Below are 13254 nucleotides of genomic sequence, written 5' to 3' on the forward strand. Positions count from 1 at the left end.
ATGGTAGCAATCAGAATGACTCAAAAAGCAGTTAGTAAAATCTTCATCTTTGCTCATCATTCTGAGCAAATCACCTTATCTTGGAATCTCTCCACTGGCTTGCCATTTTCCACCAAAACAAATTCAATTTTTTGTCTTCTCCATAAGGCGTTTTATAGTTCTGAATGCTCTGAAGTCCATCAATTTACTCTAATTGACTTTTGTACATGCCTGGGCTGTCCATCCATAGTAAATTACAAAGACCCTATTCAGTTTTATTAGTATGGAGTATTGTGCGGGCTTTCCACACTACAGGCAATTTTATAATTGTGAATAAATTCAGATTTGCAACTGAACAGATTATATTTCCAAACACATAGGGATATGTGCTCCCTGTCTTGAATCATATAGTATTATTGAAGTGTCTGTATCATAACATCAGAAAATGTTCATGTAAATATTTTTATTTTTCCATGAAAGTTCCAGAATAGCAAATTTACCAGCAAGAACAGTTGACAAGATAATTTTTAACCATAATTCTAGATATTTATCAAAAACAAATTACAAATATTCAAATGAGAAATTAACAATGGTCAAATAAAACTGGTGAGTCAGATATGTCAGATTTGTTTCTCTTCCTGGATTGGGTGACATACTTGTATGCAACTAACCAACACAAAGTGAAATAAAATAAATAATATAGGATCAGGTCATCAGCTTGGCATAAATTAGTTTCATTAAAATTGTTCATTAATATAACCTGAGGATCTGACTCACAGTTCAACATGGGTGCTGTTTTGATTAGAAACATATGTCACAGTGCAAATAGAGAACTGAACATCAGTTTTAACATTCACAGTCTGAACAATTTGGAGATCAAGAACTTTTCCCTAGAAAAAATTGTGGATAATTCTAAATAGCCAGTGCTTGTGAGCAGGTTGTGATTTGTTCATAGACAATTTGTTAGCAAGACTCCAAAGGTGATTTTTTCTAAAATAAATTATTATTTTCTAAGTATTCATTCAGATCCATGCTTTAGATTATAACAAGTTTTTGTGGGAATGCAACTCAATCTGTATCACTTTTGACTGTACATCAAAAATAATCGACTAGCTGTGAAAACTGAAAGCTTTTTATGTAGCCAAATGCTGAAAAAGTAGCAGAACACACTGGGGGAAAAAATAATCACTCTCAATATGATCCAAATTTATCAACTCTTTTCCTAACTAAAAGTAGCCCACTTGTAAGAAAAACTAGAATTCTCTTCAATATGTCTGTCTGCAGGAAGCTTAGCATGAGGCACAACAGAACTGTTATAAAAAAAACCAGTGATAAGACCCAGTACGATGCACATTTAATTAAAACAACAAGGAGTCGGGTGGCACCTTAAAGACTAACAGATTTATTTGGACATAAGCTTTTGTGGGTAAAAAACCTCACTTCTTCAGATGCATGGAGTGAAAATTACAGATGCAGGCATTATATAATGATGCATAATGAGAAGGTGGGGGGATTTAAGGTGCCATCAGACTCTTTGTTGTTTTTGTGGATACAGACTAAAATTGCTACCTCCGATACTTGACATTTAATTAAAGATACACTGCTGTAATTTCCGATGGTCCAGTATTCAAAACAACATAATCTATGTCCCATCATGTGCTACGGGTGAAATGTGAAAAAAAATTAACAGTGACACCAATGGTGTGAAATGCCTGAGGAGTGAAGAGATGATAGTACAACATAATTTTAGAAATTATATCAGATATAAGAAAACTCATACTTTTTAAAAAAAAAGTTAGAAAGGGAACAGTACAGCTATATAGCTGACATCTATAAAAGCAGCCATAAAAATGGACAGCTGTTAATAGCTAGATCTGCTCCCTTTGAAGTCAATGGCATTGTCCAATCAAATCCTTACCCAGTGTGGAGAATGCCCAGAAGGCTAACCAGGGGATAGGGACTGATGTCTTAATGGTTTTTAAAAGACTCAGCTTTCACTTGAAAACAAAAGTAAGTCAACATGAGGGTAACCAATGCAGTGATGGCTTCCTGAGTTTGTGGAGAGCCTTAAAAAGTAAGTTCTGCAGTGTGATCCACCCCTTCATTTCAGCAGCTGCTAACTCAGAAGGCAAGGCTGATCCTTTCAATGTTAACATTAACTATTCGCTGCTCACTAAAGAGTTCAAGAAAGGGCTGGAAGTATCTTATTACAAAGTTCTACATCAGCCTTTCTTATGGCGTGAAGTGGGAGATGAGGCTGAGCGAACTTGGTAGGGTGTGTGTGGAGGATGTACAAATTAAGATATTTAGGTCTTTCACAGCACAAGACCGGTTGCAGGGTATGTAATTAATGTAATTGTTCTGAATGGGGAGGCTCATCTTTCAAAAGTTTGGGGAACAGTGTCATAAGTATTCCAGTTAAATGAAATATAATTTGGAGCCTCATCATGCAGTAATCTTGCACTCCTTACTCTAGGAATACTCCCATTGGTCTCAAATCATAACTGATATATGTGGTATATAGCAGGTTTACAAACTTTAGCTGGAGAAGCTAAAATTAGTCCTAACTGTGTTTTAGCACAACTTGAGGAAGGTAATAGAAGGATGAAATGGGTGGGATGGTTGTGTTTCTCAACTGTACAAACTACTTAGGCTCAAATTCTCTGCATTGACATCAGTTGGTTTCCACAAGTGTCACTGAGGGAAGAATTTAACACTTAATACATAAATATGATACAAACACCTTAATCTGAAAACCTATTTAATTGGTATCACTTCTAGGGAGCTGCAGGGTGGAATACTAACTGCTGCCACCCAAGATCTCCTGATTGAGCTGGAGATGTTTCAGGTCTTGGGAGCTGCACTGTATCTGAATGCCCCCAGGATTTGAGGAGAGTTCTGACCTGGAAGAGGAATGAATTGGCTGTATTGGATTGAGTGCAGAGAGGTATGGAGTGAACTGTTGAGCTGGGGGTGGGTAGAAAGAAGAAACTATGAGGAGATGGTAGGGTAAGAGCTACATTTGAGAGGGAGAGGGTGGGACTAGGGAGAACAGTGAAGCAATAACAGAGATAAAAACTGTTTTATCCCACTTTGCTCTTTAAAACATCCTTTTTTTATTCTAACAGGATAGCAGATAGAGAAAAGGAAGGTGCCTGTTTTTCTTCCTCCTTCTAAAACAATCTCCCTTGTTCCCCACCAAACCACTTCCCTGAGCCGCCCCCTTTTCCCCAAATCACCGTCTTCATGTTTTTCACTTTGAAAACAAGATAAAATATGCAGGCAGGGGAAGGATGGGGGTGGGGAGCATGGACCGGCAGCCCTAGCCATTATTTTGGCCATCAGCCACCAGGGCCTTTAAATCCAATGATACTTGCTGTTTAAATGGGGGTTATATCAGGGAAATAGTTTTATGTTAAATTATATAAGATGTTCCAGAAACATCTAATTGCAATACATGCAGAAACGACGTCAATTTATATTATTTCTGTCCATTTGTGCTTTGAATTTACTTTTCCATGCCAAGCCGCTATGTATGCTAAGCTAACATAATGTGAGTTTTAGAGCTTCTTCTATTGGTGCTGGGTAAATAGTCCATACTTCAATGTACAGTGCCTCCTTCCAACTACATAGTCCTCATTTAGTAGTCCTGTTCAGTAACAGGAAAGTCTCCAAAGCTCCCTGGACAAGGATGACAACTTTTAAAATGTTTTCCTTTAATCAGGATAGTGACAACAGGCTCCCTGCAAGAGCATTCTGATATTCTACTTGAACTTTGATGTCTATCAGTCTTCAAGTGACATAGGATTTATGAGATGTTCAGATATTTTGCAGTGGTTTGAGAGATGTTATGTGCATAGCCTAGTGCGTAATAATGTGGTATGGACTGATTGTATCAGCTACAAATATTTATTAAAACATTTGCTCATATTTCTCTGAAAACATGCCTTTTATTTATTTATTTTTAATATGTAAAGTTAGAGGGATTAGATTTGTGCAAAAACCACTGAAAGGACAAAATTCCAAATGCTTTGTGTTGTTGGATATAATCAAACCCATCAAATTAAAGCTACAGGCTTATTCACTGCCTATTACAATGGGATTTTGACTCTGAAGTCTTTTGGCAGTAACATAAAATTAATGATTAGTAATCCATAAATTAGCTTAATATATGAATTGTTTCTTGTCTATGAAAAAACTATTTTTAATTTCAGGCTTTTGCATTAATACTTTTAATCAAATATTTTAAGAAGCAATAGGCAATTTAAATAATAACTCCAGGAATTTTAAGTTTTATGTAACAAGTACCCTGGATTTATAACGTATAGTAAAACCAGTTATGATCTGTTCCATAAGCATTTGTTCTGATATTTGTAGGATCAGTTGTTTACATATTAATGGTAATGGACAGCCAAAACAATCCTTTTCTGTTGCTAACCTTAAAGAAATTCCGCCTGGGCCTAGGCGATTTATTTGTAAGTCCTGAACATCTGCAAAGAGCATTATCTAATATGATCCTTCACAATAATTCATCACGCCAGTATGGGGGAAACCTCTTTGTTGTACAGATGTCCTCTAACATTCTCTTCCTGCTGAAAGTTGGGAAATCCTGTTAGGATATTGAACCAAAGTAGATTTTGATATGAACAGGCTTATCTTCACAGATGAAAAGTCAATGGTACTACTCCCATGCATAAAGTTATACATGTGTGTAAGTGTTTGTAGGTTCAAGGCCAGAGTCAGGAAAGGAATATGCACCCTGGAGGAGACCATGCTGCAGTATTGTAGATTTAAAAAGCCATTCCTGTGATGAGACTCTGCAAACTAGGTATGTTAATTTCCTTTTCCCATGGAATTCTAACAAGGTGTGAGGAGGAAGAGGAGGAGGATGATCTAGCAATAGAATTATAACAATGAGCTCGACCAACCCATAAATAGACCTGTTCCTGTTCCCATTGACATTAATGGTAAGTCTCAAAGAGTCAGCCTATCTTGGACCCTGTGTTCATCCCTTTCCCCGAGCTCCACTGCCATTCCCCAGCTCTCGTATCAAGTACTGTCCCAACCAACATAAGTCATTGTAAGGCCGCTAGCCTCTGATAGTCACTTTTGATGCTTTACATGTGTAAAAATGCCTCTGGAACATCTCAGGGGTGTGTGTGTGTAATTTTGACAGTATTAGTATTGTACTGGCATACTAGGTCTCTCCTTGCCCAGAGCCTCCCTTCTGTTGGAGCGCCATCTTTCAGAGCACTGTTGGACTCTTGCTACTTCTTTTGACCTTGTAAAAGTTGTAACAACATATAAGTCCACTCCGGTTGTTCCACCTGCATGTGGACCACTTCCTCCATTTAGCCAGCTATAAAAACCCCAACCAAACAAAAAAAGAACCTCAATCTGTTCCTCTCACTACTCACTTCCCAGAGGGGTAACAATCAATCTCATTTATGGTACCATGTATACTAGTGAGTTCTCACCTCTCGATATTGTCCTTATTTGTCAGATCAGGGGTCGGCAGCCTTTGGCACGCAGCTCGCCAGGTAAGCACCCTGGTGGGGTGGGCCATTTTGTTTACCTGCTGCATCCACAGGTTCGGCCGATTGCGGATCTCACTGGCCGCTGTTCACCGCTCCAGGCCAATGGGGGCAGCAGGAAGCCATAGCCAGCACATCCCTTGGCCCACGCTGCTTCCCACAGCCACCATTGGCCTGGGACGGCAAACCGCAGCCAGTAGGAGCTATTATCGGCTGAACTCCCTGCAGACCATCTCTCTTTTCATGTCAGCCAGCCCTCCAGCTGAGATGCAACTAGATCTAAACCTCTTCTAGTGTAACAAAATGTCCAACTATAGTCCAAAGTCGCAGAGTCAGCTATTCTCTGGGTCCTGAGTTTAACCTTTTCCTGGGTTTCCACTGCTTTTCCTGGGGTTCCAGCTTTGGTATCAATTACTGTCCCATCCAACCTAAGTTTTTCTGAGGCCTCTAGTACCTCATCCCTTCAAGAGAGCCTGCCTGGAGCTTGTCCCCACAGACAGAACTCTCTCAGCCTATTTATAAAATCCAGATGTCTGAGTTATCACATGATCCTTGTTTTAGTCCTGACCACTCTGGCTGATAAGTAACTATCTAATTACTTCCCAGGTGAGGTGAATGTGGCCAACTGACCTTTAACTCTCTCACACCCCATTAATTTCAAAGAGAACTCTTTTTGTTGTATGTTTGAATCTTTATTATTAGTTATGCAACTTGACTCTTTATGGCTAGTAGGAAGGTTGGGTTAGGATAAATATTTCAATACCTGTCAATTCTAGGGGTTATGGCCTTATATTTCATCATGCAAGTGTTAAAAAAAATCAAGAGTAGATACATGAGAATCAGTAAGAATCACTTTAAATTGGACAGCCAGATAAAAGTATCAAATTAATTGAAACTAATGTGTGCATTGCTGTATGCCATTGAGTGGCCTTCAGTCATCATTTCTCAAATGAATTAGGAGCAGCTAATTAAATTTATTAGCTGTGGCTGTCATTTCAGTAAGTGTCCAAGAGATTTAACAATGAGACAACAGAGTATTAGAAAGCCAAAGACATAGGGTTAAGTGTACCTACATAGAAATATTCTCCCAGTTTGATAATGAATCATTGATATTCTTTGAGTACAGTTTTTCATCTGGTTGTGCACCTACCTTATAGTAATTTCATCTAGACCATATTTCCCTAGTTTGCTTAAGAGAATGTTATAAGTCTTACTGTGTCAAAAGTCTTACTAATTCCAGCTATGACCTCCCACTATCTACTAGGCCAGTTACCATATCAAAGAAGTAAACTAGGTTGGTTTGACCTTATTTATTCTTAATAAATACATGTTAGCTATTATTTATCAACATATTATAAGAACATAAGACATAAGAATGGCCATACTGCATCAGACCAAAGGTCCATCTAGCCCAGTATCCTGTCTGCCGACAGTGGCCAAAGTCAGGTGCCCCAGAGGGAGTGAACCTAACAGGTAATGATCAAGTGATCTCTCCCCTGACATCCATCTCCACCCTCTGACAAACAGAAGCTAGGGACACTATTTTTTACCCATCCTGGCTAGTAGCCATTCATGGACTTAACCTCCATTAATTTATCTAGTTCTCTTTTAAACCCTGTCATAGTCCTAGCTTTCACAACCTCCTCAGGCAAGGAGTTCCACAAGTTGACTGTGCGCTGTGTGAAGAACTTCCTTTTATTTGTTTTAAACCTGCTGCTCATTAATTTCATTTGGTGGCCCCTAGTTCTTATATTATGGGAACAAGTAAATAACTTTTCCTTATTCACTTTCTCCATACCATTCATGATTTTATATACCTCTATCATATCCCCTCTTTGTCTCCTCTTTCCAAGCTGAAAAGTCCTAGCCTCTTTAATCTCTCCTCATATAAGACTCTTTCCAAACCCCTAATAATTTTTAAAGAAAAGGATGAGGAGTACTTGTGGCACCTTAGAGTCTAACAAATTTATTTGGGCATAAGCTTTTCTGGGCTTTAATCATTTTAGTTGCTCTTTTCTGAACCTTTTCTAATGCCAGTATATCTTTTTTGAGATGAGGAGACCATATCTGTACACAGTATTCAAGGTGTGGATGTGCCATGGATTTATATAAGGGCAATAAGATATTCTGTCTTATTCGCTATCCCTTTTTGAATGATTCCTAACATCCTGTTTGCTTTTTTGACTGCTGCTGCATGGATGTCTTCAAAGATCTATCCATGATAACTCCAAGATCTCTTTCCTGATTAGTTGTAGCTAACTTAGCCCCCATCACATTGTAGGTATAGTTGGAGTTATTTTTTCCAATGTGCATTACTTTACATTTATCCACATTAAAATTAATTTGCCATTTTGTTGCCCAATCACTTAGTATTGTGAGATCTTTTAAAGTTCTTCACAGTCTGCTTTGGTCTTAACTGTCGTTTGCAATTTAGTATCATCTGCAAACTTTGCCACCTCACTGTTTACCCTTTTCTCCAGATCATTTATGAATAAGTTGATAGGATTGGTCCCAGGACTGACCTTTGGGGAACACCACTAGTTACCCCTCTCCAGTCTGAAAATTTACCATTTATTCCTACCCTTTGTTCCCTTTTAACCAGTTCTCAATCCATGATATGATCTTCCCTCTATCCCATGACAACTTAATTTACATAAGAGCCTTTGGTGATGGACCTTGTCAAAGGCTTTCTGGAAATCTAAGTGCACTATGTCCACTGGATCCCCCTTGTCCACATGTTTGTTGACCTCTTCAAAGAACTCTAATAGATAAGTAAGACATGATTTCCCTTTACATAAACCATGTTGGCTTTTGCCCAACAATTTATGTTCTTCTATGTGTCTGACAATTTTATTATTTACTATTGTTTCAACTAATTTGCCCAGTGCTGACTTTAGATTTACTAGTCTGTAACTGCCGGGATCACCTCTAGATCCCCTTTTAAATATTGGTGTTACATTAGCTATCGTCCAGTCATTGGGTACAGAAGCTGATTTAAAGGACAAGTTACAAACCATAGTTAATAGTTCCGCAACTTCACATTTGAGTTCTTTCAGAACTCTTGGGTGAATGCCATCTAGTCCCGGTGACTTGTTACTGTTAAATTTATCAATTAATTACAAAACCTGCTCTAATGACACTTCCATCTGTGACAGTTCCTCAGATTTGTCACCTACAAAGGATGGCTCAGGTTTGGGAATCTCCCTAACATCCTCAGCCATGAAGACTGATGCAAAGAATTCATTTAGTTTCTCCGCAATGACTTTATCATCTTTAAGAGCTCCTTTTTTATCTTGATCATCCACAGGCCCCACTGCTTGTTTAGCAGGCTTCCTGCTTCTGATGTCCTTTAAAAACATTTTTTTTATTACCTTTTCAGTTTTTGGCTAGCTGTTCTTCAAACTAGCTTTTCTTATTAAATTTTTATACTTAATTTGGTATTGTTTATGCACCTTTCTATTTACCTGACTAGGATTTTACTTCCAATTTTTAAAAGATGCCTTTTTATCTCTCACTGCTTCTTTTACATGGTTGTTAAGCCACAGTGGCTCTTTTTAATTTCTTTTACTGTGTTTTTTAATTTGGGATATATATTTATGTTGAGTCTCTATTATGGTGTCTTTGAAAAGTGTCCATGCAGCTTGCAGGGATTTCACTCTAGTCACTGTTCCTTTTAATTTCTGTTTAACTAACCTCCTCATTTTTGCATAGTTCCCCTTTCTGAAATTAAATGCCACAGTGTTGGGCTGTTGAGGTGTTCTTCCCACCATAGGAATGTTAAATGTTATTATATTACAGTCACTATTTCCAAGCAGTCCTCTTATAGTTAACTCTTGGACCAGATCCTGTGCTCCACTCAGGACTAAATAGAGTTTCCTGGACCAGTTGCTCCAAGAAGCAATCATTTAAAATATCGAGAAAATTTTTCTCTGCATTTCAACATGTACGTGGTCAATATGGGGATAATTGAAATCCCCCCATTATTATTGAGTTTATTTTGATAGCCTCTCTGATCTCCCTTAGCATTTCATTGTCACTATCACTGTCCTGGTCAGGTGGTCAATAATAGATCCCTGCTGTTATACTCTTATTAGAGCATGGAATTACTATCCATAGAGATTCTATGGAACATGTGGATTCATTTAAGATTTTTACTTCATTTGATTATCCTCTAGGTTTCAACAAACTGATTGTTTAATAACTCATTTCAGTATTTTTCCAGGTATTGCTATTAGGCTGACTGTTCTATAATTCTCTGTATCTTCTTTGTTTCTCGTCTTTGAAGATAAGTATTATGTTTCCCCTTCATCAGTCCTCTTGACCTTATTCATCCTCCATGAGTTCTTGAAGATAATCCATAATGGTTCAGATAAAGTATATAATATAAGTAAAAATACATAAAAGAGTGTGATTATCATTTCAGAAGCAGCTTCCCTGAATAGCTAAGTGCTATCATTAAGTCATGTGCTTCAAATGCAGATTTTTTAAAAAAATTCTACAGGAAAATTAAACTTTTTGTCTAACGTCAAAAAATTGATGTAGAAGAGCACTTAATTTACCTCAAATACAGTCCTAATCAGCCAATATGAAAACTTCCTTAGTCCAAGCAGTTTAATTATTCTGTAATAATTTTCAAATGGGTTTACATTTTAGTCTTAGCTGTGACTTAATATATTGAGAGTAATCTGGCAGTTCACTTTGGAGACAAGGATGTGAAAGAATCACTTTCATGAAATAGTTCTTAAAACCTGCAGATCTTTAATAAATAACTTATAATGATGATTTTACTAAGACTATGGACATAAATATATTTGACAAATGTGAATTATGATATTAAATGAAAGAGAATGACATTGTTCTTTATGTTACCTTGATACTAACTGATGATCAGAGTGGAAATAAATATGGATTTCCAGTTACTCATTGAACATCTGTACCTGATACAAACAAGATTAACAATTAATTAACAATTGATTAACAGTGTTGTGGAAAAGACCACCACCTATTCGATTTTGGTCAGACAGGTCGAGGCACCTTTATTGATAAAACAAGAGTACAAGTATGCATACAGGGAGAGACAGAAAATTCCATGCAAGGAAAAAACTGCTCTCTCCTTTACAAATTTTACCAAGCTTATAAAGGCTAAAACCGCAAAACGTCATATTGATTACACAAGTTATTTGCTTATTTTTGGTAGTTAATATTGCAGATCAGCAGGTTATTTACTGTAAATTTAGCTTGGGGTATTTCCAGTTAGGGTCTTTTGCAATTACATTGTCTTATGACTTTTGGTTGCAAACACATATTGCACAAGCTATTAGCATATTGCATAGGTCACACATTTTGGCAGTGATTAAGCTGGTCATCTGACAATTCCACCTGGCAATTACTGTAAGTAAGCAATAATACTATACTATATTTTGCTTTAAAGCCAGACTGGCAGGAAAAGACCCCTGGTTTCTCCCTGCCCAGTTCCTCTTTTGTCAGTGTCTATACCCTATTTTTTAATACTTGGTTTCCTCCCCACCCAGTGCGAGACATTGCTGATAAACAAGTTAGGTCTGGATATATGGGCATATAAAATAATAAAGCTAAAAGCATGTAATTGTTACAATATTATATGTTAAGATTACAGATGCTTATAGACAATGGTAGAGCTCTGCAGCAGGGACAGATAGATTACTATTTTAATCATGACCCTGGTACAGTATCCGACCAGTGACAGCAACCTACAAAAGGCTTTGGTAGCAAGACATGATCCCATATAAACAGTTGCAAGGCTCTATCCAACGAGACGGGGTGAGGGGGGTTATGTTCCCTCACAACAGCAATTTCATACTCTAATGTAAGAGTCATACCCACATGTTGTGACCTAATCATAAAGGTATTAAGTATTATAGAGTACTGTACTATACATTTGTTAAACCAATTTACTGGAACTTGTGACAATTTTAGATACAAGTATTTATCTCTGCAGCTTCACAAACATTCTTAGTCATGTCTAAGTAAATCATATTGTTCCCATGTAAAATGTTTACAAATAATGTGGCAAAACAGAAATGTTGTGTTACTCAAGGCTTACATTGACATAACACAACTGAAAGCTGAAACTGATCAAGTTCCACCAGGATAGAACTAGACTAATGTCTAGTCTTTAATCTCTGAATCATAAATGTTCCCCAAAGCAATTAAAATCTCTATATCATTAAAATAAAGAATGAATGTTGAGAGAGAAAAAAATGAATTACAGATGGGGGAGGGGGGCGCAAAAGAAATGTATTCATATGAGATTAGAAAATGGTGCCAGTGAGGCTTTGAGATATAGGATACTTATTCCAAACAGCAGAAGTATTAGGGTTTGTGGACTAAGTGGCTCATTGTTCTTCCTGCTAGACTCCCAGCCTTCAGAAGGAGCAACAAGTGATTGTGAATAGCCCAGCCACAGCCTCATTTCCCATGAACAGTGCTAGGGGAATATAAGAATGGCCATACTGGGTCAGACAAAAGGTTCATCTACGCCAGTATCCTGTCTTCCAAGAGTGGTCAGAGCCAGGTGCCCCAGACGGAATGAACAGATCAGGTAATCATCTTATTTTCATGTTTTTAATTTCCAAACCTCTAAAATGGTTTACAAACACTAGAGAATATAACATGTAACCTGACAGATGGTGTGATCGTGCTCTTGTAATGTAATCCGGAGCAAGAGATGTCATGAAAAGCAAGCATTCTTCAGTCCAGCTTACCCTGGAATAGATGGAGTCCTTGGTCTTAGAGTTCATTTGGCTAGGGGGTTGCAGCATCACTGGCATCTATCCTCAGTGTGCCCTTACCTGAAATCTGTAGGGCCACTGTGTGTCATGCTATTAACACTTTTTCACTAACAGCTGTGCTTGGTGTTTCATCAAGAGCAGGTGCAGGTTTTAGCAAGGGGGTGTTTCAGTCACTGATCAAAAAGCCAGGCCCCTCAGTCTGCTGTCTCAGAGAGGCCACAGTTCCAAGAGTGAAAGAAAGTGTTTTTCACCTACTGAGAGTAACTCTTGTTCTCTGAGGGCTTGTTAAAACTCAGAAGTACTATTAGTTTGCCTTAAATCAGTTTAAAGAACATTTTAGTTAAACTGGTGTTAAATTATGTTTGGACACTCTTATATCAGTATAACTTGTACCTGTAAATCAGGGGTTGGCAACCTCTGCCATGCGGCTCGCCAGGGTAAGCACCTTGGCGGGCCGGGCTAGTTTGTTTACCTGCTGCATCCACAGGTTCGGCCGAACGCGGCTCCCACTTGCTGTGATTCACTGCTCCAGGCCAATGGGGGTGGAGGGAAGCCGCGGCCAGCACATCCTTACCCTGGCGAGCCGCATGCCAGAGGTTGCCAACCCCTGCTGTAAATTGTAGGCACAAAATATACCAGTTTAAGCCAGGATTAAATGGAAATAAGAATATCAAAGCACAAATTTGCATGGGTTTAATTTAATTTAATTTAAGACTAAGCTTGACAAGTTTATGGAGGGGATGGTATGATGGGATAGCCTAATTTTGGCAGTTAATCAAAGATCAATTGCCAAATTATTAGCAGGTAAGTATGCCCAGTGGTCTGGGATGGGATGTTAGATGGGATGGGATCTGAGTTACTACAGAGAACTCTTTCCTGGGTGCTGGCTGGTAAGTCTTGTCCACATGCTCAGAGTTTTAACTGATCGCTATATTTGGGGTCGGGAAGGAATTTTCCTACAGGGCAGATTG

Source organism: Gopherus evgoodei, chromosome 1, assembly GCF_007399415.2.
Source record: "Gopherus evgoodei ecotype Sinaloan lineage chromosome 1, rGopEvg1_v1.p, whole genome shotgun sequence".
NCBI classification, from domain to species: domain Eukaryota; kingdom Metazoa; phylum Chordata; order Testudines; family Testudinidae; genus Gopherus; species Gopherus evgoodei.